The sequence below is a fragment of the Camelus dromedarius genome, chromosome 14 (genome assembly GCF_036321535.1).
Source record: "Camelus dromedarius isolate mCamDro1 chromosome 14, mCamDro1.pat, whole genome shotgun sequence".
Classification (NCBI taxonomy): Eukaryota; Metazoa; Chordata; class Mammalia; order Artiodactyla; family Camelidae; genus Camelus; species Camelus dromedarius.
In genome coordinates, this window is record NC_087449.1 from 64,945,307 (window position 1) to 64,968,293 (window position 22,987).

Below are 22,987 nucleotides of genomic sequence, written 5' to 3' on the forward strand. Positions count from 1 at the left end.
ACCATGAATGTACTACATGCCACTGAACTCTGTAAACGGTTCCTGTTATGTGAATTTCACAACAAATTAAAAAAAAAACATAAATGGATGAAAAACATGCACTTCTCCAAAATCCACATGGCAGGAGGCAGGTGTGGAAAGGGTCGTCAGTGCAGAGAGAGGCCCAGAGCTTGCAGAGACCTGGCGGGCGGAACCAGGCCTGTCAGCCAGGGTTACACACAGGGACACAGCTAATGATGTTCATATGTGGGAAGCGAGGCGCCTTCTGGAGCTGAGCTCTCTGCTCCCCACCCCATCCCTCCTTGTCTTTCCTCCAAAAGCAAAAGTGCAGCACTGTGGTTTGGCAACCCTGCTGCCTCGAGACGGCACCTGTAGATCGAGTTTCTCTGGAGGAACCCAGAATGTGTGCCTGCATCTCCGTGCCTGCACCCAGACCGTGGTGTGAGGAGGGAGCGACCAACACACGCACAAGCGTCGCTGGGCTGGGGACCAGGACGTGGGAGAACCGAGGTCACGCAGAGCCCTGGTCTGTGCACTCCCCACCCTGGGGACGAGGTGGGGCAGGGAGACAGACACGTGCTTGAATGCCCAGGTCCCTGCTTTTCCGCAGAGCAGGTCAACACCCCAAGGACGTGCCAAGCTGGCAAAGGCCATGCTTTGTGTTATCAGGAGACCATCCCAGCCACGTGGCTCCTGCTCACTCCTCTGTCGGTGACGCCGGGGCCTGCCTGCCAGCTCAGATGTCACACCACGGGGCTCGGGGCCCAGGCCCGGCGGGCCCCAGGCTAAAGCACAGTTTGGCTGGACCTGTTGCCACATGAAAACCTGTTCTGATGGGTTGAGTTTCTGCATTCTTATGAGGATTATCATTCACAGACCTGGAGCGACCCTGGCTTCTCATGCCAAGGGCCACCACCTCCCACAGATCCTTTCTGGCCAGATTCACTCACGGAAAACATGGAAAGTTGGCCCCAAAGGACCACACTCAAGTCCTGTGCATATATAGTAGGTGCTAATTAATACCTGAGTTGCTCGCCACCCACCCCACCAGCACCTGCTAAACCCCCGACGAGATGGTATGGGCTTCCTTAGATTCTTTCTTTGGTCCTTAGTCCCTGAGAACCTCAACAAAGTGGATGATTCAAAACTGTGGGCCACACATGGTCGGTGTTTGGGAAAGCAGGAGACTGTTCCACCTACACTGCCAGGAAGCATCATGCCCAGGAGGAAACTGATAAGAACCAACAAAATCTCCACGAAAGACACCTGCAGAAGTGATCCAGACTGAGACGTGGTCCATAAATGTTCCGCTGATGAGCACTTGGGAAACACCCGAGGCCAAATAAGGTGCTTTAGGGTTGGAATTCATTCCAAAAATATTAGGTACCTACTATATACATTATACATACACATACTATGTGGGTAGAGATCATTGTTCCCGTGGAGCTTACAGTCTCATACGGGAGACAGAGAGCAAACATAACAATCATTTCAACAGTCAGTGTGAGCTTCAGGACTGAGGTTTTTCTCTGTTGTGTTCACTGCCGTAGCCCCCATGGCTGAAACAGCACTTGGAACGTAGTAAGTAAGTGTTGAATGAACGAATATCTAACATAACAAAGAGCCAACACTGGCCATGTATTTACAGGTTAGTGGTCTGAGGAGGGAGGGACGGCTTCCTGAGAAGGCTCCCCAGTGGTGGAATGCGGCCACACAGATCCTGCACTGCACCCCAAAGTCAGCAATCTCCCACAGAGGACAGCCGCCTTGGGTGTCCGCGACCCAGCTCTGTGGCTGCCTCTCGCCATCTCAAGCTCACTAATGGTGACAGAGGCCTCCACGGGAAGCCTCCAGGTGCCACCGAAGTGGAGGCTACCCAGCACCCGCAGTGGTTTTGTCTGCCTCCTCTGAACTCTCCTTATCCCACCGCACCTGCTTCAAGAATGGGGTGGCAGTGGTGGTGGTGAGTCTGCCACGCCCCCATACGAGGACAGACACAACTGGAGAAGTTTCTTGGAAAAGCAACTTGGATCTGGGGTGAGTCTGGTCCACTTATCACATCTGAGGACACAAAAGGAATACATGGGAAATGGAAAAAAGGGAAACTGGTCCAATATCCATGAAATGGGCGAGTCCAGGATGGCAATAGGGGCAGAGGGAGGGAGAAGCCAGAACGAAGGCACTTGCTTGTTTAGCAAACTGGTCAGCTCAGCCCCACTTTGGAAACAAGCAAGCCCAGGACGGGCCATTCTAGCTGGACCAGGTCCCCGGTACTCAGCAGGTGCGAGGGCTGCACACACACATTTCACCTGCTCGCCCCAGCTTCAGACAGACGGCGCTCAGAACGGTATCTCCTCTGCAAGCTGGGCTTTCCATAAAATCAAAACAGCAGATGTCGCCTTCACAGGAGACATGGGGAGCAGAGGACGTGTCCCCCCCATTCCTCAGTGTCAGGAAAGGCCAGCCTCGTCACAGCTGTTGGGGGCATGGACCAGAGACCTGGGTTGGGGGACCCCCTTTCCCAGCTCCATGTGGGGCCGCCAGCCCCGGGCCGCCACCACGGCCAAGCAGCGAGTTCCCATGACTAGAGGAGGACCACCGGTCACCTCCCGCAGAACACCCTGAGTATTTCCAACACGGTCCCAAGTTTCCGTTCCCATATCAAAAGCGCCTCTTTTCAGCTGAGGTGGCAAGACCTGCCAACAAAACAAGCCGCTGGGACCCACGGTTTTTGTAACACAACGCCTTCCCTTGAAACGCACTTCAATGAATCACTGAGGTTAAATAGTACTGGCAGCTTGGCTGGTGGAAGGAGTCCATGTGAAAGTCGGACAGAGGCACTCGGGCCAGTCCCCCAGTGCCATGCCCCAGCCCCCCGCCCAGATATCCCTGCTCTTGATTGACAGGACCCCCTCTCTGGGCCCCCGAACAGAAAACCAGACGCACCTGAGATACTGCATGCAGAGCAGGACAACTCCTTCTCTTTAGGAGGGAGGGAGCTGGTCACCCTCTGCATCTGGTCACACCCAGGGAGCCCATGGGCCCCAGCACAGGCATCTTCTGGGAGCCTGTTGGAAATGCAGAGCCTCAGGCCTGTCTGTCGCTGACTGCCTCTGAACAGCCCTATCTCAGGTGATCTGTGTGCCCAGGTGGGTGGGGCTGTGCTGTGGGTCCTCCCCAAGGCAGAGGCGGGGAAGAAACACATCAGAAAGAAAGAAAACGGAGGCACGTCCATCCCTCTCCAGGAAGCCAGTCCCGAAACATAACTGACTCCTAACCAACCAATGTAGAAGCCGACAAGTTTAACAGAAGTCGTGGGCAGAGCCTGTCAGGGCCCCGTCCTCTGCCAGACCAACGAGTGGGGGTGCGTAAAACAGGCTGTGGATTCCCTGGCCCAGATTTTCTAGAAGCCCTCTGTCACTCAGGGTCTGGGAAGACCAAGGTGGCGGCAGCACCACTTCCAAACCCCACTCTGTCCCTGCTCCCAGCTCCTGACAAGCCTCCTCAACTCTCCCTGCTACTCCAAATAGCCCCGATTTGCCAACCAGCCAAGCCAGCCCGGCCACCTCCAGGAGCCTCACACTTTCTTGTGGCCACACCTGTTACAACGCCATTCCTTTCACTGCAAACAACCCTACCCGATCGGAATCCGGTCCATCTCAGATTGGTCCTGGCCCTCTTGGCCACAGAGTCTGCCCTGGTCAGTTTTACAGCCCGTCTCCTTCTCCCGCAAAATCTCCCTCAGAACTAGCTCAGGACCCCGCGTCCTGCTGGAATCTAGAATGAAGGTCAGCCCCCCAGCCCTGAGCAGCATCCCGGCTGAGGTCCACAACCCTGCCCGCAACCCACCCCCACACGGCCTGCCAGCGAGTGGCCTCCCGGTCTCCCAGGCACCTACCGGAGGATCGGAATTCTGGAATATTTCGGGCCAGTGCCTGGGGGGAGCACTAGCAGGGAAACAGGTCTTCAGGCTTGGGGTACGGAGGTGGAGGGCAGGCAGCTCCCTGACACTCCGGGAGCAGGGTGCCCTCCCTGCCAGCAGCCAGGCCCTGTGGGTCCCCAGGCCTCCCTCGCCGGGGCTGGATCAGCCCTGGCCTGAGTGAGCTCCACCGTCACCAAGGGGAAGCGGCCCTTGGTTACCGCTGGCCCGGAGAACACAGAAGGCAAAACAAACACTGGACTCGCTCCTCACTGCTGGGAACAATTACAAGGTAATCGGCCAGTTTTTAAAAGCCCTCCAGAAGGGAGGCTGCAGGCCCAATGGGAGGCTGGTCTGTAACCCGTTCCCTTCCTCCAGCTGCCACTGCATCTTCCTCAAGACCCAGGGACCTCCCCCCCCCCACTCAGGGTCACCCGGAGAGGCAAGGCTGGAGTCACAGAGGAAGCAGGACAGTCACGGGTGGGCCCCGCGCCGTTTCAGCGGCCATCATCACGTTCCAGAATGACAGGGGGCCCAGCCTGGCAGGTGTGGACCGCAGCCGGCCTGCAGGGGCAGACGCTTGGCAGCACTGGCCCCTTCCCCATTCCCTGCTCCCCTTCTAGCAGCGACCAGCTCTCTTGTCCCCAAGCAACTTGTCATAAAATGAACAGAAACTCAGCAGCAAATAGGAAAGTGCCCCCCTTACCAGGCTCCAGCCAGGGCTGGTGGGCCATCTGCCAGGACTGCCCCCTGCCCACAGCCACCCACCAAGGGCTGTCCGTAGGGGGTCTTCAGGCACAGCTGGGCACTGACCGTGAACTGCCATGTCAGCAGACCTGGGAACCCTGGCAGTGACACACCTCCTCCCGGAAACAGGGGAGGCCCCCCACAGCCGGCTGTCCCAGGACCCATGAGCACAAACCATGGGGAGGCCCCAGTGGAAACCAGGGAGAGGGAGAGCTGAGTGATACCCCAGCCTGTCTCTAGGTCTCCCGGGGCGCGGGGGGGAGGCGGGAAGAGGTTTCTCTCCCCCACTGTGGATCTGCACCTGAGCCCTCAGTGTCTTCCAGGCATTGATTTCAAGCCTCACTCTCTTCTCTGCTCCCTCACTGGGAAGGTGGGGCACCTTTTTTGCGGACAGACTGCTGACGTTGGACAGAGAATGTGGCAGCAGGTCCAAACCCCTGACAAGCTGGTCCTGACTCACCCTCTTGAATTCCCCCACCCCACGCTGCCGGGCACACCAGTCCATTTTCCCAACTTACTGAAGCCACACTGGTCTCAGGTGAGAAGAGCCCACCTTGACTTCACGGGCCTCCCCGGGGACGAGAGAGAGAGATGGAGAAAGACACGGGGAGACAGAGAGAGACACAGACAGAGAGACAGAGACACAGAGGGACACAGAGACAGAGACACACGATAAAGAGACAGAGACTGAGATGGAGACACGAAAAGAGACAGATGTAAAGACAGAGAGACACACAGAGACAGAAAGAGACAAACAGAAACAGAGAGACACACACAGAGACAGAGAAGCAGAGAGAGACACACAGAGAGAAAGAGACAGACAGACAGAGATAGACAGGGAGGGAAGCAGAGACAGAGAGACAGAGAAAGAAGCCGCAAGGGGAGAGGGGACTGGGAAGCAGTAGGGGGAGCCCGAGCCGGGCTGCAGGGCGTCCCCACCAGGAGGGCGGGGCTGAGGCTCTGAGTGGGAGCTACGCCCAGGGATGCCCAGAGGACCTTGCCCCAGCAGGGCAGGGGAGTCGCTGATCACAGCTGGAGGGAGGGAGCGGGGGGCCGGGCAGGAGGTTGGGGTGCATCTCTGCCCACACCCACCTTCACCCGGTTCTCCCACTCCCCCAAAAAGGGTTTCTTGTCCCCAAACCAGGGAGATCTGGAAGTTAAAAAAGTCAGCGACCTCACTGACCAGGCAGGGCGGTGGCTCCAGGGCTGGGGCCGGGGCTCCTGCGGGTGTGGGACCCGCCTGGGCTGTGCTCCAGGACGCGAGGGGCACCAATGGCAGGCACAGTGGCGATGACGGCTCCACTGGGTGGGCCAGGCACCTTGAGAGGGTCCCTCTTTCTAAAAATATCAAATCAGGACCTTTAGAGGTGAAGGCCTGGCTCACCTGAGTGTCAGGATCCAACCTCCAGGCCCCACCGGCCCACCAGGCCGAGCCTCTGCTTGTCGCAGAGGAACCTGGGGGCCCGCATCCGCCCCCACCATGCCCCGGGCACACAGAGCTGTTCTTTAGGGGGTGCTGAGCGGGGCTGGAGCCTCAGACCCCGACTCTGACAGGCTGGGAACTGAAATGGGGCATTTCTAGGACTACTAGGCAGAAACCACCAGCAAGGCCCACGCCTCCTCTCACCTGAGCTGATGGAGAAGTTTCTTCCAGATCTCCAGGTGAGGAATTTGATCTCAGAGGGGGAGGTGAAGGGGCCAAGAATCACTGCACTAAGAAGCCGGACCCTGCTTGGCATCCGCACCTGCACTCCCCGCTTCCCTTTCAGGCCCTGGGCGGGGCAGCCATCGCCGCCTTACACACAGGAGCCCGGCTAGCGAAGCGTCTTCTGTTTAAATGTCCGCACGCTGGCTTTCTCCTGGTGGTCTTTCCCCTCATGTGGTGAAGGAAAATTTAAACCATCAGGGAAAGTAAAAAGCTTCCCGACACAGCCTTGCTCTTCTCTAACCACTAACAATCCGTTCAGCAAACGCGACGGCTTGTCCCGCAGGAGAGCCTGGAGTGGCTGGGGACCCTGAGGCCAGCGAGCCGCCAGTGCCCACGGCCCCACAGGAGAGAGCACAGTGAAACAGCTACAGCGGATGCAGGATGCACGACCCGGGTCGGGGCTGGGGGGCGCTGCTGAGATGGGTGGGGGTGGAGGATGAGTGGGACTCTCGGGGACGTCCCCTTCGATTCCTGACCAAGGCTGGGACTTCAATAACAGACAAGCTGAGAGAGGAAGCAGGCAGACCCCAGGCAGTGAGAGAAGCCCACCCACAGAGGTGGGGAGGTGTAGTTGGGACTCGGGGGGTGGTCAGTGACTAGAATGCCATTTGAAGCATCTGGAGGGTAATTGGGGTGGGGGGGAGAGGAACATAATCTGGAGCCAGAAGGCAAGGGCCTTGAATGCCACAACAGGAAGCTGGGACTCGGGTACGGAGGCCAGGTAGGGAGGGGACAGATCAGAAAGTTTGCACCAAAAGTTCATCCAAGCCCTTCCACCCCGGCCCCCCCAGTGGAACCAGAAAGCACTTGAAATGGAGGGGCGATGTCCCCTCCTTCCACAGAGCAGCTACACTTGCACCGCTTAATGAAAAGTGCCGTGAGGGTCAGTGGTTCCATAAGTACTTTGGGGGAGGTACGTTAAGAACCAGGAAGAAAGAATCAGAACATTTCTTTTAGGTAAACAGAACATCTTAAGTGTGTTGACAACCCAAGAGATACCACTTCCAACCAACATCATGAGAAAGCATCACTAATTTTTCACCCGCAAAAATGAGAGAGATGATAAATACCTACCCTGCAGATAATGATAATGCATATATTCAAAAGGCCAAAAAGTTTCCAGAACATAGTAGGTCCTCAGACAATGCCGGATACTCACACGGCCCTCACGACGGGTAGGGCATCTCGCCTTGCACGTGCATTAATGGCTTAGGTGGTGGTGGTAAGTCTCACTGATACATGATGATCGGGTGCTCAAATCTTAACTCCAAAGATCATCTTCCAGCCACTGACCATGGAACCAGAGAACCAAAACCTTCTTTTGAAGTGTAAAGATACCTTAAAGATCATCCAGTAAAAGTGCTTCATTTTGTAAAACGGTGCAGCTGTTGTGGCCAATGGAATGGCAAATCCTTAAAACAGCAAACGCGGAATTACCACTACCATATGATCCAGCAAGTCCACTCCTGGGTGTGGACCCAGAAGAAGCGGAAGCGGAGTGTCAGACGGTTATGGGTGCACCTGTGTTCACAGCAGCATCATTCACAACACCTGAAAGGTGGAAGCAGCCTAGGTGTCCACCGACGGGTGAACGGATAAGCGAGACAGAGTGTAGGCACGCTCTGCGGATGGAGTGTCATTCAGCCTTAAAAAGGGAGGACATTCTGACACACGCTGCAACATGGATGAACCTTCATTCACGTGAAGCTCAGTGAATGAAGCCAGCCACAGAAAGACAAATACCATACGATTCCACTCACATGAGGTACCGAGAGTAGTCAACTTCATAGAGACAGAAAGTGGAAGTCGGAGGGGCTGGAGCAAGGGCAGGGGGCGTTAGTGTTTAATGGGGACAGAGCTTCAGTTTGGGAAGATGAAAAAGGTCTGGAAGTGGATGGTGGTGATGGTCACACAATGTGAATGTACTTAATGCCACTGAACTGTACTCTTCCAAATGGTTAAAATGCGCAATTTTATGTTACGGCTATTCTACTACAATAAAAAAAATGCTTCATTTTATATAAAAATAAAGGAGAAAAAATCCTGAGGGGTAGAAAAATTACGTGATGGAAGGGAGGGTCCCTCTATCCTGACGCTACTGGAGCAAATGCTGAATAATGCCGAGGCATCAGCCGCCATCCCCAGCCAAACCCCTTCTGCATTTTAAGCCAACCAATGGCCAAGGTTGTCCCCACCTGGAGCTGTTTTCCCAGGAGTCCTGCTGGACAGGAAAAAGGCCGTGATGGAACGTCACCATTTACTTAGCTAATGGGGTCCTCAGACCTCCTTGCCAATCTCTCTTCTTTTCATCTGGAGTAAGAAAAAGAAGGACTTGAATCCTCACAGGCTTGCTCACACGCTGTTTCTTGCTTGCAGGTGCTTCAGAAACCCCACAAGGAGACAGGACCGGCAGGAAATAGAAGCTGACTTGAAAAGGAAGATAAATTCATGAAAGGCCAAGCCCAAAATGGCTAAGAAGCTGGGACAGGTTGCTGTCCAGGAAGTGACTCATGTGTCCTCTGGTCCCTCGGGGCTGCTCCGGGAACAGACACTGAAGAGTGCAGACCAAGGTTCTTGGGGTTGTCACAAGGAAGGTGGCTTCTGGTGAATTCCCCTCGGACACTTGGGGTGGCCGGTGCCTGGCACGGCCCTCAAGGGCAGCTCAATCCACATGTGCTGATGAAGAGTGCTGGAGCCAAGCCGGACTGCCACAGAGGCCGGGGCCGAGGCCCTCTCCTGCAGCCACCCACACTTCCTGTGGCCTCTGTCACCCTTCATGCACTCGGGCTGCAGAACCCAGCGAGCTGACTTCAGGCCCCAGCCACTTCAGGGAAAAGTGGTCTTCCAAGGTTACCACCTCCTAATCGATAAATTGAACGGCCTAAAAAAGCATCTCCTCTACCTGGCAACCGCATCTGAAAATCCTGACCATGTTCTTGACCTTGAAGCTGTTTTCCGCGACAGTGTACCCCCCCATCCTGCAAGGCTCTCGCCCAGCTCCTTGGCCAGTTTCCTCCTTCTGCCCCTTAAACACAGGTGTTCTTCAGGGGCCCTCCCTTCACAGGCTCCTCTGCGCTCGTGGCTCCAGGGAACATTTCCCTTGAACTTGATGCATCACCCAATGGCATCACCCTTACGGCAACCCTGCCCCCTACTCTCACAGATCCCTCCTCTGACAGACTCATCCACGGCCCCTCCCAGCCTCTGCATCTCTGCCAAGTTCTGCCATCATCTTCCTGGTCGGTCATCCAGATTCAAACCCCTCATCTCCCTGGATTCTTCATCTCCTTGGTTTCCCACGTTATCACCAAATGGTATGAATTCTCCCATACTTGCCCAAATCTGTCCCCACTCTCACTGTTTGAGTCATTATCACCTACAAGGCTATTGCAAGTCTCCAAGCTGGTCTCCCTGCCCCCAGCACCTCTCTGACCCCAACTGGTCTTCCTAAAACCCTCTCACTTAGGTATTAGTCTATTTTTTTTTTTAATTTGGAAAATTTGTAATTCAAACATGCACAAAAGAGACACATACTTTCAACACCTACAACAAACAGCTGTCCACAGTTTATCACATTTGCTTCTGGTCCTTAGATTAACAGTCAAATGTCCAGAGGACTTGAAGAGGCAACTTAGGAAAAAAACTAAACGCGAACGGCCAATAAACTTGTACCAAAAGACAGCCAACCTGTCCAGGAAACAGGGAAACATAAAATTAAGCACTAGTGAGCTAGCTAGCACTTTGCATCCCCCTAGATTTCTACACAGTCAACAGAGAGATGGTGCCTACTGCTGGTGGGGACAGGCACCCACATGGCTGGTGGAATCGAAATCTTGTAGCTTTTGGGAAACAAACTGGCGACCGAGCCAGCAATCCCACCCCTGCGCCACAAGAATAAAAGCACCTGTGCCAAGTACATCAGTACAGGTGTTTATTACAGAGTCACCACCATTTTCTGCCACTCCCAATTAAGCATGTTGCCACCAAAGACAACTGATCAAGTGGACAACTCCAGTGCGTCTGTGCCACAAACTCTTCATCACATGGCAATTTAAAACACAAGGTAGAGCCACCCTGGAGCCTGGGGGCATTTCCACAGGCCTTCAGTGAGAACGGCAGGGTAGAATATGAAAGGCAAACCCATTTTATTTTATTTTATTTTAAATTTTCTTTTTGGGGGGAGGTAATAAGGTTTATTTATTTACTTATTTTATTTTTTTAATGGAGGTACTTAGGATTGAACCCAGGACCTCATGCATGCTAAGCATGTGGTCTACCACTGAGCCACACCCTCCCCACCAAGCCCATTTTAATAAAATAATGGTGTCCCCAAAAGATACATACACTTATACGCCTGGGCAGGCAGGAAGGTATGGAACTAGCCGAGGTGCCCTTAACCTTCAATAAAAGGCTTAGGGTAAAAACAAAAAGAACAAGAAAATAATAGATGTTGGCGAGGATGTGGAGACATTGGAACCCACATCCTTGCTGATGGGAATGTAAAATGGCACAGCCACTGTGGAAAACAGTATGGCGGTTCCTCAAAAAAAAAAAAAAAAAAAAAAAAAGGATGACTGTCTTTCACTTCAGGGTACAGACCCAGAAGAATTGAAAGCAGGGTCTCGAGCAGATACTTGTACACCTGTGTGCACAGCAGCATTATTCACAAGAGCCAAAGGGTGGAAGCAACCGGAATACCCTTCAACAGATGTATGGATAAGCAAAACTTGTAGCTCCACACAATGGAATACTATTCACCCTGAAAAAGGAAAGCCTGTCACATGCTACAACACGGATGAGCCTTGACAACATCACGCTAAGTGAAATAAGCCCGTCGCAAAAAGACAAATACTGTGTGATTCCACTTACATGAGGTACCAAGAGCACCTCAAATTCAGAGACAGAAAGCAGAATGATGGTTGCCAAAGGCTGGGGGTGGGGGAATGAGGGAGTTGTAGTTTAAATGGGGGCAGAGTTTCTGTTTTGTAAGATAAAAAGAGTTAGGGAGACGGATGGTGATGATGGTTGCACAACTTCATCAACGTACTTAACATACTGATGTGTGCACTCAAAGATGGTTAGGATGTTATGGGCCGAATGTTCGTGTTCCCCAAAACTCCTATGTTGAAATCCTACCCCCCAGTGTGACGGTGTTAGGCGGTAGGTCTTTGAGAGGTAATTAGATAATGGGGGTGGAACCCTTGTGAATATAATTAGTGCCCTTATAAGATGAAACACCAGAGAGCGATCTCTCTCGGCCACCTGAGTATACTGTAAGACTGGAAGCCAGGAAAAGGGTTCACACCAGACGCCAGTTCTACCAACTCCTTGCTCGTGGACTTCCCAGCTTCCAGAACTGTAAGAAAGAAATGTTGGCTGTTTAAGCCACTCTGTCCATAGTATTCTGTTTTGGCAGCCCAAGATCACTAAGACAAATGGTAAAATTTGTCATACGTGTTACCACAATTTTTTTAAAAAGGGCGGAAAGACATGTTATAGGTTAACATCAGTTAGGGATGAGACTGAAGGACAGAAAAAGCAGCAGAGAGGATGCAGGCAAACCCAAAACACTCCCCGCAAAGCGTTACGTGAAGTTACACGTGTGCGTCATCAGCACCACACGGTCAGCTGTCAGAATCCTACCGTGGGTGTCCTAGAATTGCAAGTGATTTGTATTTCTTCATATTTACACGCATCATTCAGTTTCCTCACAATGAGTGTGCAATATAATTAGGAACGATGCAGCTATTTTCATTGTGGAAAAAATTACCTACAGAAACGGGCAAAGGTTGACAGCACCAAAACCCCATGTTTTTTCCATGCAGAACAAGCATCTATTAACAATGCTGACTCAGATCGAGCCGCGTCTCCTGGGAGCATCTTGCGAACTGAGCGCCTGTGATACGTGCGTACATTCTCCTGTAAACGTGCACGATTCTCATCTTGATGCTCTTGGTCTGACGTCTTCTGTGGCTTCCTCCTGCTTAGAGGATCGAGTCGAAACTTCCAAGACGGGCACCAAAGGCTGTTCCCACACTGACCTCAGCCCGCTTTGTCACAGAAAGGCTTTCTTGAACACTTCACTCGCTCTTACGGCTGCTCCTGGCCCCCAGTGTGGTTCACACACGTGTCCCTGCTAGTTCACCCCATCTGCCGACCGGGAAGGCTGCCACTCCAGACCCAGGCAGACCCTCCGGGGCTCTCTGCATGTTCTCCATCACCTTAAACACCTAACTGACCGGCGTGGGGGGGGGTGGTCCCTTTCCTTTCTGTGAGCCCATGTTAGACTTTGAAACAAACCCTCCCCTGCCCCGTGCCCTAACTCAGACACCCAGCAACTATTTAAAAACTTCGGTGAGAAAGGACGCCCTGTGTACCCAGAATGGTGGCATGAGGCTCACGCAGACCATCAGGTTTCACTTTTCCTCTACACAGACGTGGGGCCACCTAGATCTGGGCCACTCTGAACCAGCTGTCTGTCATCCAGTACAATCTTCCTCCCTGGACTCTAGGCATCAGGCGCAGAAAAAAACTCCCAGAGCTTCAGAGCATCAGAGTTTCGAGAATAAAATGTAGAGTGACACTGCCTGCAGAAGGTTCTCCACATCCCTGCCGCTGGACACGTCCGCATCCCAGCCCACTGTCCTCCTGGCCTTCCATCCAAGGCCAAGGCCTGACTTCTGGTTGGCTGCCAGGCTCACCTCTTGGAACGATCTCCTCGCCACTGCCTTCTGCACCCCTCCCACCAACCCATCGACTTTCCAGAACACTCCCCGCTTGCAAGGTCATTCCCCTCCTGCTCTGGCGTGAAGTCCTCTGACTGTGACGCGCACATCCTCCACCCATTCAGGATCTCACCTTTGCCTCCCTCTCCAGGTGTGCTCTCCTCACCCCAGGAACCTCTCAACTGGTCTGCAGAACTGAGCAGCATGTGCTGTTTCACACCTTCAGGACTCTCCTGGCAACCTGCCTGGGATGTCTCCCCCTTTGCCCTGTGCCCCGAAGAGAACTTTCCTACACTCTGCCAGAGCTCGGGTAAATCTTTCTACCATTTACCAACAATTCCAGCAAATGAACGATCCACACCGACTGGCTTAAGATAAAACAGGGGTTCTTAACCACGGTGATTTTACCCCCAGAGGACATTTGGCCAAGTCTGGGGACATTTTTGGTGGTCACAATGGGGGGGGGCATCTAGTGAGTGGAGGCCTGGGATATTGTTAAATATCTTACAGGCAAGAACGGCCCCATATCAAAAATTACCTTGTGCGTAAGGTCAACGTGCATGGTTGGGAAACCCTGAGACAGAGCGGGCTTCGGACAAAAGGACGCAGTGCATCCCTGCGGCAAAACCAACCCCATGTGGCCAGAAGCACAACCCCAGACACCCACATCTGTGACTCTGTGTCAGGACAAGGCCACGAACCCTGTGCACGTCCCAACACTGTCACCAGCCTTCTGTGTCACCTGAGCAAGACATTCAGCCTCTCTGGGAGATAGGTTTCCACATCTATAAAATAAAGGGTTGCAGGAGATCAGCTCTTCCCCAGGGCGGTCTGGACAGATCCTTAAGCACCTGAAAAGTTGCTTCTGAGTTTGGGGAAATAGGATATCCCTTCCTAAAGAGTCACAGAGCCCATCAGCATCTTAAAGGCTCTGAGAAGTCCTGCAGGAGAAGAGCTTGGCAGGTTTCAACTCTAGGGGTTCCCACCCTTGAAGAGAAGGGGATGTTCCTCCTACACGTTTTCCCTCCACATCCCGAGGGATGCCAGTTTGAAGGGCCTCCAAACCCCTCTTGGCTCTGCTGTTTTTTGATTCTCTGATGAGCAGAGCCCTGACTCTCACAGCCACATTTCCCTGGCTCTAAAAGAGGTGTGAAAGCCAGAGCTGAGTGTTCCATAGGCTGAGGGAAGGGGCTGCTTACTGCTCTGCAAACTCTGTGGGACCACACCATACCCCCAGGCCCCCCAAGGGGAAGTCTACTGGAACAAGGTTGGGGACTTGCTTTTAGGTGGGTAATTTTGGCTGGTTCCGGGCTCCACTAGGCCCGTCCTCTTAATTTAGACCAGAGCTTGGCAAACAATGACTCCATGAGCCAGTCTGGCCCACTGCCTGTTTTTGCAAACAAAGCTTTATTGGTACATAGCCATCGCTTGTTTTTGCAAATAAAGTTTTATTGGCACACAGCCATTCCCTTTTGTTTACACATTGCCTCTGGCATTCCCGCTCACTCACACGCCCACTACAACAGCTGAGTCAAGTAGTTGCAACAGGCCTAAATATTTCCTATCTGGCCCTTAGAATTTGCTAACCCTTGATCTAGACCTTAAGAAATGGTGCCTACAAGGGGCCAAACCTCTCCCCTAAACTCCTCTAAAAGCGTGTTCCACCAGACCCAGCACCCGTGGCCCCGCAAATCCAGGTGGCACACAGTGCCCAAAACATGGGAAAGAGCCAGGGTCCTGCCGTCTGCCCACCCCACGCCCAGCGCTCTGTCCCCTGTACATGCATGTCCCCTGCCACAGCCTTTGCTGGACTCCAGTGATGCCCCCTCCCTTCACAAACCAGAGCTCATATACAGCAGAATGCACTAGCCTTTTTTGGTTATGCACCAGATTTGCAAACTTTTAAGCATATATCCCCCCAAAGACATATTGTGCACGCATTATACTGGCATGCTTCTGTATTGATAGATGATACATGTTATGAAATACATACCAAAAAAAAAAAAGAAGAAGAAATTAAACAGGAGGAGATAAAAGTAAAAATACAGGGAACTTTATTCAATATCCTGTAATAGCCTTTTATGAAAAGGCTATTATACACACACACACACACACACACATATAACTGAATCACTTTGCTGTACACCAGAAATTAACACAACATTGTAAATCAACTATAGTTCAATTAAAAAAAAAAAAGAAAGCTACCAATTTCTACTCATACAGTCTCAGAAGCGGTCACTCTGGAGGCGGCTAGCTCCCAGGGTCACCCGGCACCCCCGCCCCACGTGTACAGCACTTGGACAGAGGGCGCTGTGCACTTCCCCCAGCGGGAAGCAGCAGTTTTACCAGAGGATGGCGACTCACCCTGACACCCAGTTCTGAGCGCCTGCCCTGGGGACCCGGCCTGCGGAGGCTGGGAGTCTCAGGACCCAGGAGCCTCACCCATCTGGCTGTGGCTGGAAGGGAAGGATTAGGGACCCCCCCGGAGGAGGCGCCAGCTGCTCCCAAGGTGGCAAACACCATGGCGCATCCAGGGGGATTTTTATGTTTTGACTCAGAGGCAGTAAGTCTCTCAAGTTAAACCGACGCAGACTAAACTGCAGGAAAGAGGAAAGCCCCTTCGAAGCCGTCGGCTGGGGGTTACCACTCTGCCACGTGGGTGGGAGGGAAGGCGGCTGGTGGCGGGGCTGGTAAGCAGAGGGCGGAAAGGCAAGGATGCCCGTGCCCGGCGGCAGAGTTCTGGAAGGCGGGCACTGCGGCTGCAGGAGGGCCTGTGAGCATGGCAGCTTCAGGGTTCTCAGACCCACCGCTCAGTTTCTGGGCTGTGCCCTCCAGCGCTCACTCCATGCTAGCCCACCCACCAGGGAAACACTGGGCCACCCGCAGGCAGTGATCCTGGGGGCACGAGGTCCCATCACACCTTCTCAGCCACTGCTCAAGGGGCCCTTTGGGTGACCACTCGGACACCACCCACTAACTGGCTGTGGGCAGTTCAGGTGGCTGTGTGGAGTGACGCTTCATGACCCAAGAAATCTCATGAGCACCAAAGGTGGAGAAGAGCAAATTCAGCCCCACAGAGAACATTCCGCCTGACCATTTTCCTCAACAAACGCCAGCCACCAGCCCAGCCACACGCCTGGGGTCAGACACAGCCCTGGAGGTACAGGGTGGGGTGGGTGGGTGAGCCTGACCTCTTGGATCCCAGACCCCTTACAGCATCTGCTCTGCTCCCGGGAGGAGTCAGGCAGACAGGATACATCGTCCCTCGAGTTTTTATGGAGAAAAAAAATTCAGCTACAGGGAGTTTTGTGCCAGCCCAGGAAGCAGGGCCACCCAAGTGAAAAGGCGGCCTCACCGGGCAGCCGGCTGCTTTTAGAAACACACCCTGCTCATCCGCCACAAACATCAGCCAGCAGCTAAAAGAGGGAAGTGAACCAAACAGCTCTCCGGATAAGATGAGGGCTGAGAGGATGCTGAGGGCAAAGCTAATGATAGGATTCAACTCAGCCACCCAAATTTGTCCAGACGGCCTCATATGGAGAGGGGCGTGGGGGGGAGCATGACAGCCCGCAGCAGGAGGAAGCAAGAAGGGGAGGGGGCCCCCGTGCCAGGCTCTGTGCTGAGTTGGCCTGAGGTCCTGGCCTTCTCAAACCCTCATCTGACTCTGCTGCTTCCCTGTTTAAAACCATCTGGGGGCCATCCAGGAGACACACAGATCACCTGGTGCCTATCACCTCAAGGACAGTGGTCAAACTCTCACATGTAGAAGTGCTTTATGACCTGGTTCTGACTGCCCTCCCAGCCTCATTCTGTCCCCCTTCCCTGCCACTGTCCTCCCCGGAACACCCACCAGATGAAAAGATGCACATCTTCCCTAATGAGCTGGGGTGGGCACCTGAGCCCTCTGCCCCAGCACCGGGCTTCTCTTGTTCTGATGATGCAGCTCAATTCTGGCTTGGACCCCCTGTCCCCACTCCTGGCCCCGGGCTCTGGTGGAGGGGTGCACAACCTCGATCTGCGAGAGGAGGGCATCACCCACCCCTGTGACAGTGAGTTTGCAGGCAAGTCAGAGCCAATCTTGGGACTTTTGCTTAAATGACCTTCTGAAAATGATGCCAAAAAGAAAGAAAACAGACACTTACACAGAGAGAGAGGTAATTGCTGATGCCAGGGTTTGAGCTTCTGGATCCAGCTGTGCCTGAAACCCCTTGACTTTTTAGCTGCTTACAGTTCAGCAAACCAGTTGCTTTTTGCTTAAGGCTGTGTGGATTGGGTTTTTTCTCTCTTGCAACTGGAAAATTCTAACCAACCCAACAAGCCAAGCTTTTTAAAGACTTTACTTTTTTGTTTATGCTGTTTCTTCCATCTGGAACGTCCAGACTTTCTTATCAGGTTTTTTCCCCATTTGGACTTTGCAACTGGACTCAGGTTCCCTCTGGAAAGCCTTTCTGACCTCTCCCCAGTGTCATTTAGATGCCTCTATGCTGTGTCCTACTCTTTTGTACCTGTGTGTTCTGGTCGTTCACTCCTTCCCCAAATATGTGCTGGGCAGCCACGCCCTGGCCCTTGGTCAGCTCAGTCCGGGGGGAGAGAGGCTGTGACCGCTGATATTCTTGCCTGTCTGTCCCTCCTTGCAGGTAGGGACCAGGCTGCTCCAGCACCTCGCACACAGCAGGACTGATGTCTGCTGGAGGAGGGGCAGCCCTGCCTCAGGGTGGCCCACCTTATCCCTGGCCACATCCTGTGTGAGCGATGGGACAAAAGTTCAAGCCAGTCCTGGAGCAAACCCTGGATCTTCAATCCATCCAGAACCCGGCCACCCTCACGGCCTCACTGCTCCCTCTCGGGCCTCAGCACCGGCTTCCTCTGCCCTGACTGCTCCGTGGTTCCACTCAGTGAAAAGCAGGTGTCTCACGGGGCCCCACAGCCCTCACAGCCCAGCCTCCTGCACCTCCATGCCCCTCGCCCCCATCTCCTCCCACACGCTGTCCTGCCTCACTGGCCTTCTTGCCATTCCTGGCACGTGCCAAGCTCCTACCTCAGGGCCTCTGCACTTCCCAAGCAAGCCCTCTGCCTGGTACACTGAGCCTGGGGACCCAGACAGCCATGCCTTCATTTCCAGCAGGCCTCTGCTCAAAGGATGCCCAATCAGCGAGGCCTTTCCCAGCCACCCTCCTTTAAATGGCCACCGTCCTCTGCCCTCAGCACTCCTGCTCCCACACTTTCCTATGACATCCAGTTGTCTGCTTAGGACCTGTCCCCCTATACGAAATCATGCTTCATAAGGACAGGTGTCTTGGTCACCTCTGTGGAGGTGACCTCCACAGGTCTGGGCATGGAGCAGCACGCGGCACATAGCAGGTGCTCAGTGAATACCTGCTGAACGCGGGAGGGGCTCTTTCCATTCTGTGAAGCCACCTGCTCGAACCACTATGCGCCACAGATACAGGTCCCCTCCTACACCACCTTCCTAAAGGGGTGGTCAGGTGTCCATCTGTCTGTCCCCAACCTGCTCTGGATCCTTCCCTCAGTTGACCCACAGGCCCCTCACTCCTTGAGAACTCAGTCCCCGAATATGGCAAGAACTCACCCCTACACGCCCAAACCATCCCCAGGGAGCCAGGCCAGCCGGAGCCCAGAGACAGGGCACTCTTCCCCTCTCCTGCACGGGCTGCTCTTTTCTGGAAAACCCCGAGTCAGCGGTGGGAGCAGACACAGCTCCACCAGCTACTACCAGCCCTGGGGCCCCAGAGTGCCCACACAAGCCCTCCATTCAGGGGGCAGCCACGGGTGGGGGGCTGGCTTCCAGATGGGCTGACGCAGACCCGCTCACAAGTTGCCGGCATCGCAGCCCTGTCCCTGCTGCCCCCACCCACTCGGTTTTCCAAGAAAGAATGTGTCTGGTCTGGCTCCGACGATGCTGGTCCCAAGACACGGAGAACAGATTTGTTGTCCCAAACTCACTGTCTGGCCTGATGTCGTCTGGCTCTAAGAGGTCAAGGGTCACAGGAGTTATCACTGCAGCGCGCAGTGGTCACACCCGTTCCCAGGGAGAGTCTGGGCGCCGGGAGACGCTGGCTGTCTCCTCCTCTGCCGGGAGCCACATACAAAGTTCCCTTTATGGGAACAAGGCGGGCCGGGCACTGGCAGTTTCAGCCTCAGGGAAACCCAGGTTTGGGTTTTCTCTGAGGGCACAACCAGGCCTTTGTCTTGACTTTACCCGTCCCCAGCTGGGCTGGCCTCCTGGCCGGGTACACAGCATCCAGGACCCCAGCCCTTCCGGGCCCACCCTTCCGAGGATGGGCACCAGGACACACCACGGAAGACAGCGAGGGACATTCCCCGAAACCTCACTGAGGACCTACTACGTGCTGATCACCGGACCCACAGTGGAACCCGCCACAGAGGAGGGCAGCAGATGTGATGATGCTAATTAGGACACAGTCACAGATGCCAGGAATTGCTGTGAGCCCCACTACGTGCTGGCACTGGGCCTGCGGTGGATCCATTGCAAAGCACTGCCCACCTGGAGCCCCCCCCCAGCTGTATCCAATATGCCAACTAACCAAGGAAAGCAGGAATGTGTGACTGCACAGCAGGGATTCGGTCCCCTACTTTGGCACACAAAAAAGATGCGGCCTAAAAAACTAGGGAAAAAGAAATGGGGAAAAAAACCCTAGGAACTGTGACTGAACAGGGCAACCAGGATGCCCAAGGAGGGATCCAGGCAGCCAAGAGGGGCTGGTACTACACGTCAAGCCTGCACATGACCTCCTCTTTGGGGTCTGTATCCTGGTTCTCCTTCCTGCAGGAAAAGTTCCCCCGAATTTCCTGCTGGCCACGGGGAGGAAGGACCCCAGAGGAGGGAGGGAAGAGGCCCAGTCCCACGGTTCTGGGGACTTGTGCTTGGTTGTGTGAGCATGGCAGGAGAAATGAACTGCTCGCCACACTGGGAGCCCAGCAGCGGGACGTCGATGGCGTGGATGAAGTATTGCCTCGCTGGGGCCCAGGAGGCCTTCAGGATTCTGCAAAGGTCACTTCCCCAGAATCTGCCCAGCTTGGGCTCTCAGTGCCTGGAGACACAGGGGCAGCCAGGCGTGAGAAAGAGACCACCTCCTTGGAGAGAGACGGGTCTGGTGTTCTCCCGTCCACGGAGCTTCAAAATGAAGCCCAAACTAAGCATTCCACTGCAGACAGGGCTTCAGGCTCAGGTGCGGGGCCACGCTGCCCAGCGCTGACTCCAGGCACTGGGCCACATTGGAGCGCTGACCTTCGGGGTCAGCCTGGGCGCCTGGGCCATACAGCGAGCCTCTTCCGAGCTCCACCACCGCCTCCGCCAATGGTCCCTGAGGGACGGCTCCCCAAGCTGGCCAGTGGAGAAACGGAAAAACCCCAGCCATTCTGAGGAAGGAACATCTGAGGCTGAGCCAGGCAGAGGGGCTGGGGGCCAGAGAGGGGCCAAATCGGGGCCACCAGCCCCCCTCGGCTCTGGCTCAGCAGGAATCAGTCTGTTCCATCGAGACAGTCAAAGCCGCAGGCCCAGCCAGGGCACCTCACGGAGCGGAAAAGGTCGGATGCTCAGACGGAGGGTCGGGAGCGTGGATTTCCCCTTTCCAGTGTGGCCAAGGGGAGGAGGGCCGGCAGGCACTGCCGCAGAGGCGGCGAAGTCCTCGAAGGCCAGAGTAGGGGAAGGGTGCCCGCCCCGCCCCCCCATACTCGCTGCCCCTCCACAGACAGCATCAAAGAGTGACGGCCAGACACTGTCACCACGGGGAAGGTCACATGTGGGTCAGTGCCGGCGGCACGGGAAGGGAGTGACCTATTTCCAAAGCCCATTCAGGAACCTCCCTGCAAACCCAGACGTCTGATGCAGCCAGACAACAAAGGAAAGAGGGCTGGGGGGAGGGCCGAGGTGTCTGACGGTCCAAGGCAGCAGCACGCTCCTCCTTCACGGGGGCCCCCACTGCTGCACCTTGGCTCCTGCTGACCATCGGAGTGTCCAGGACCGGATGTACATCTGCACTGGTTCTCCTGACCCTCTGGAATATCCTGCCAACTTTCACCCTCAGTGGAACCGAGGAGGTCCTGGCCTCACCAGAATTTGGCCCAGGACCCCATAAGCACATCTTTCCCCAGCAATCATGCCATTTCTCATGAGGCCCTGAGGAACACTCACCACCCTGGGTCTTATTCACAGACACCCCTTCTCAATCAACCAGCAAGTCACTTACCAACAGGCCAAGTTATGGTGCAAACTGGGGAGGAATGACAAATGAGGATCTGTGGACAATCTGCGAGAGCGAGAAACAGGCAGGGGCTTCAGAGCTGACAGCCCTGGGCTCAAAGCCCAGCTCTGACCTGGGAGTTTCTCAGCCTCAGCTTCCCCAACTGCAAAATGGGACAATAACCATATCTATCTCACAGGGACAGGGCACTGGAGGGTGAGATGATGCTGGTGCACATGTGTCCCTGCCTGGTCCCTACTGAGTGCTGGCTGACGAGAAGCTACAGAGGTGAGTCTAGGACAGAGAAGGAGCCCAGTCGCCAGGGACTAAGCCCCAGGGGTTTGGGTTGTTAATAAAGAGCCACTCAAGACCCTCACAGGATGGCAGCTCAGAGAGAGTAGGTACTAAAATCCCCCACCTGATGTTATTCCCAGGTGGGAGTTACCTGGGATGGCCTTTGCCACCTGGACCACAGACTCATCACAGCTGTTCCTCCAGGGGCTGAGAGGCTGCAGCAAATAAATGACCAGAATGGGGCCACACCCAGTGACCACTGGATTCATGGTGCCCACTGGCAGGGATTTTGCTGGGCTGCATCCCCAACCCGCCTCTGCCCCCTGAGGTACCTACTGCAGTTGAACAAACCTCTTCCACGAACTGAGCAATGCCTCCCGCCAGGCCAGTGCCCCCATCCCATCTCCTCTCGTGACACTGAGTGATTCACATCTTAACATCACTGAAATTGGGCTGGTTCTGGAGCCCAAGGCTCATTACAGCCACAACCAGCAGCGCAGTACAAATGGCGAACCTTCCTCCCGATGAGTCATAGATGTGATGAGAGAGCATTAGTGAGCCTCCAGCTTCTGTCTCCTGCACGGGTGTCGAGCTTCTGGAATGGCTCTCTGACCCATTTTTTGGCTGAATAGTAAGTGTGCACAAAAGGTCTGAGAACCGAACTATTGAAATGCCTCCCTCCCGGGTACCAAGGTGATGACTAACAGGTCAGGGCGAGTTTAGATCAAGCACAGGGCCTGCTCTCCCCGCAGAACGGGCTCTGGTACTTGGGGGCCCCTCCGTGCCATCTGGGATATTTGGAATTCCACCACACACACATGTTTTCTTTGTGAAGACTTCTGGCTTCACCCTCCACGTACCACTAACCCAGAAACTCGACACGCCAAAGAACCGGCTAAGCCCAAGGAATGCAAATGTTTAAGGCCCACCGCCTGCGATGTCTCTCAGACTAAACTGAGGAGGTTTAAGAGCTTTTCTCAGCTTAGTGTGTGTGTGTGTGTGTGTGTGTGTGTGTGTGTGTGTGTGTGTGTGTCTGTGTGTGAAGGAGAAGGTTCAAAGGGAAATGGGATGATTTCCAGTACCTGTAATTCCACTGCTGCCTTTTTCAGCCCATCAGTCCCGCTGCCTTGGCCTGGGGAGTGGGTCAGAGGCTCAGGAACTGAGACTGTGAATGGAGCAGAGGAGAAGCCAGATGCCTATTTTAAAAAGGGGGGGAGGGTCTTCCACTGGAGCCTGGGGAGTGACCCCTCCTGATCACGCCAACCTCTCACGAGTAGAACTTCCCATAATTCCATCCCACGAAAACAAGCCATGATGGGAGGTGTGGCCCCAACAGCACCAGTGACGTCAACGAAAAGTCCCCACA

General features: G+C 54.5%; 1 protein-coding gene across 3 annotated transcripts in view; it reads right to left on the minus strand.

The window, feature by feature from the left end:
- Positions 1-22,987, minus strand: part of SPSB1 (splA/ryanodine receptor domain and SOCS box containing 1) — a 62,269-nt gene that overhangs the window by 20,610 nt on the left and 18,672 nt on the right. Inside the window, exon 1 of one of the 3 annotated variants that reach the window (XM_031464007.2) lies at positions 3,899-4,126. The exons of the other annotated variants lie outside the window; for them this stretch is intronic. The gene's annotated coding sequence lies outside the window, so the exon portion shown is untranslated. Of the gene's footprint in view, positions 1-3,898; positions 4,127-22,987 lie in introns of those variants that run through there. 3 annotated transcript variants of the gene reach the window in all.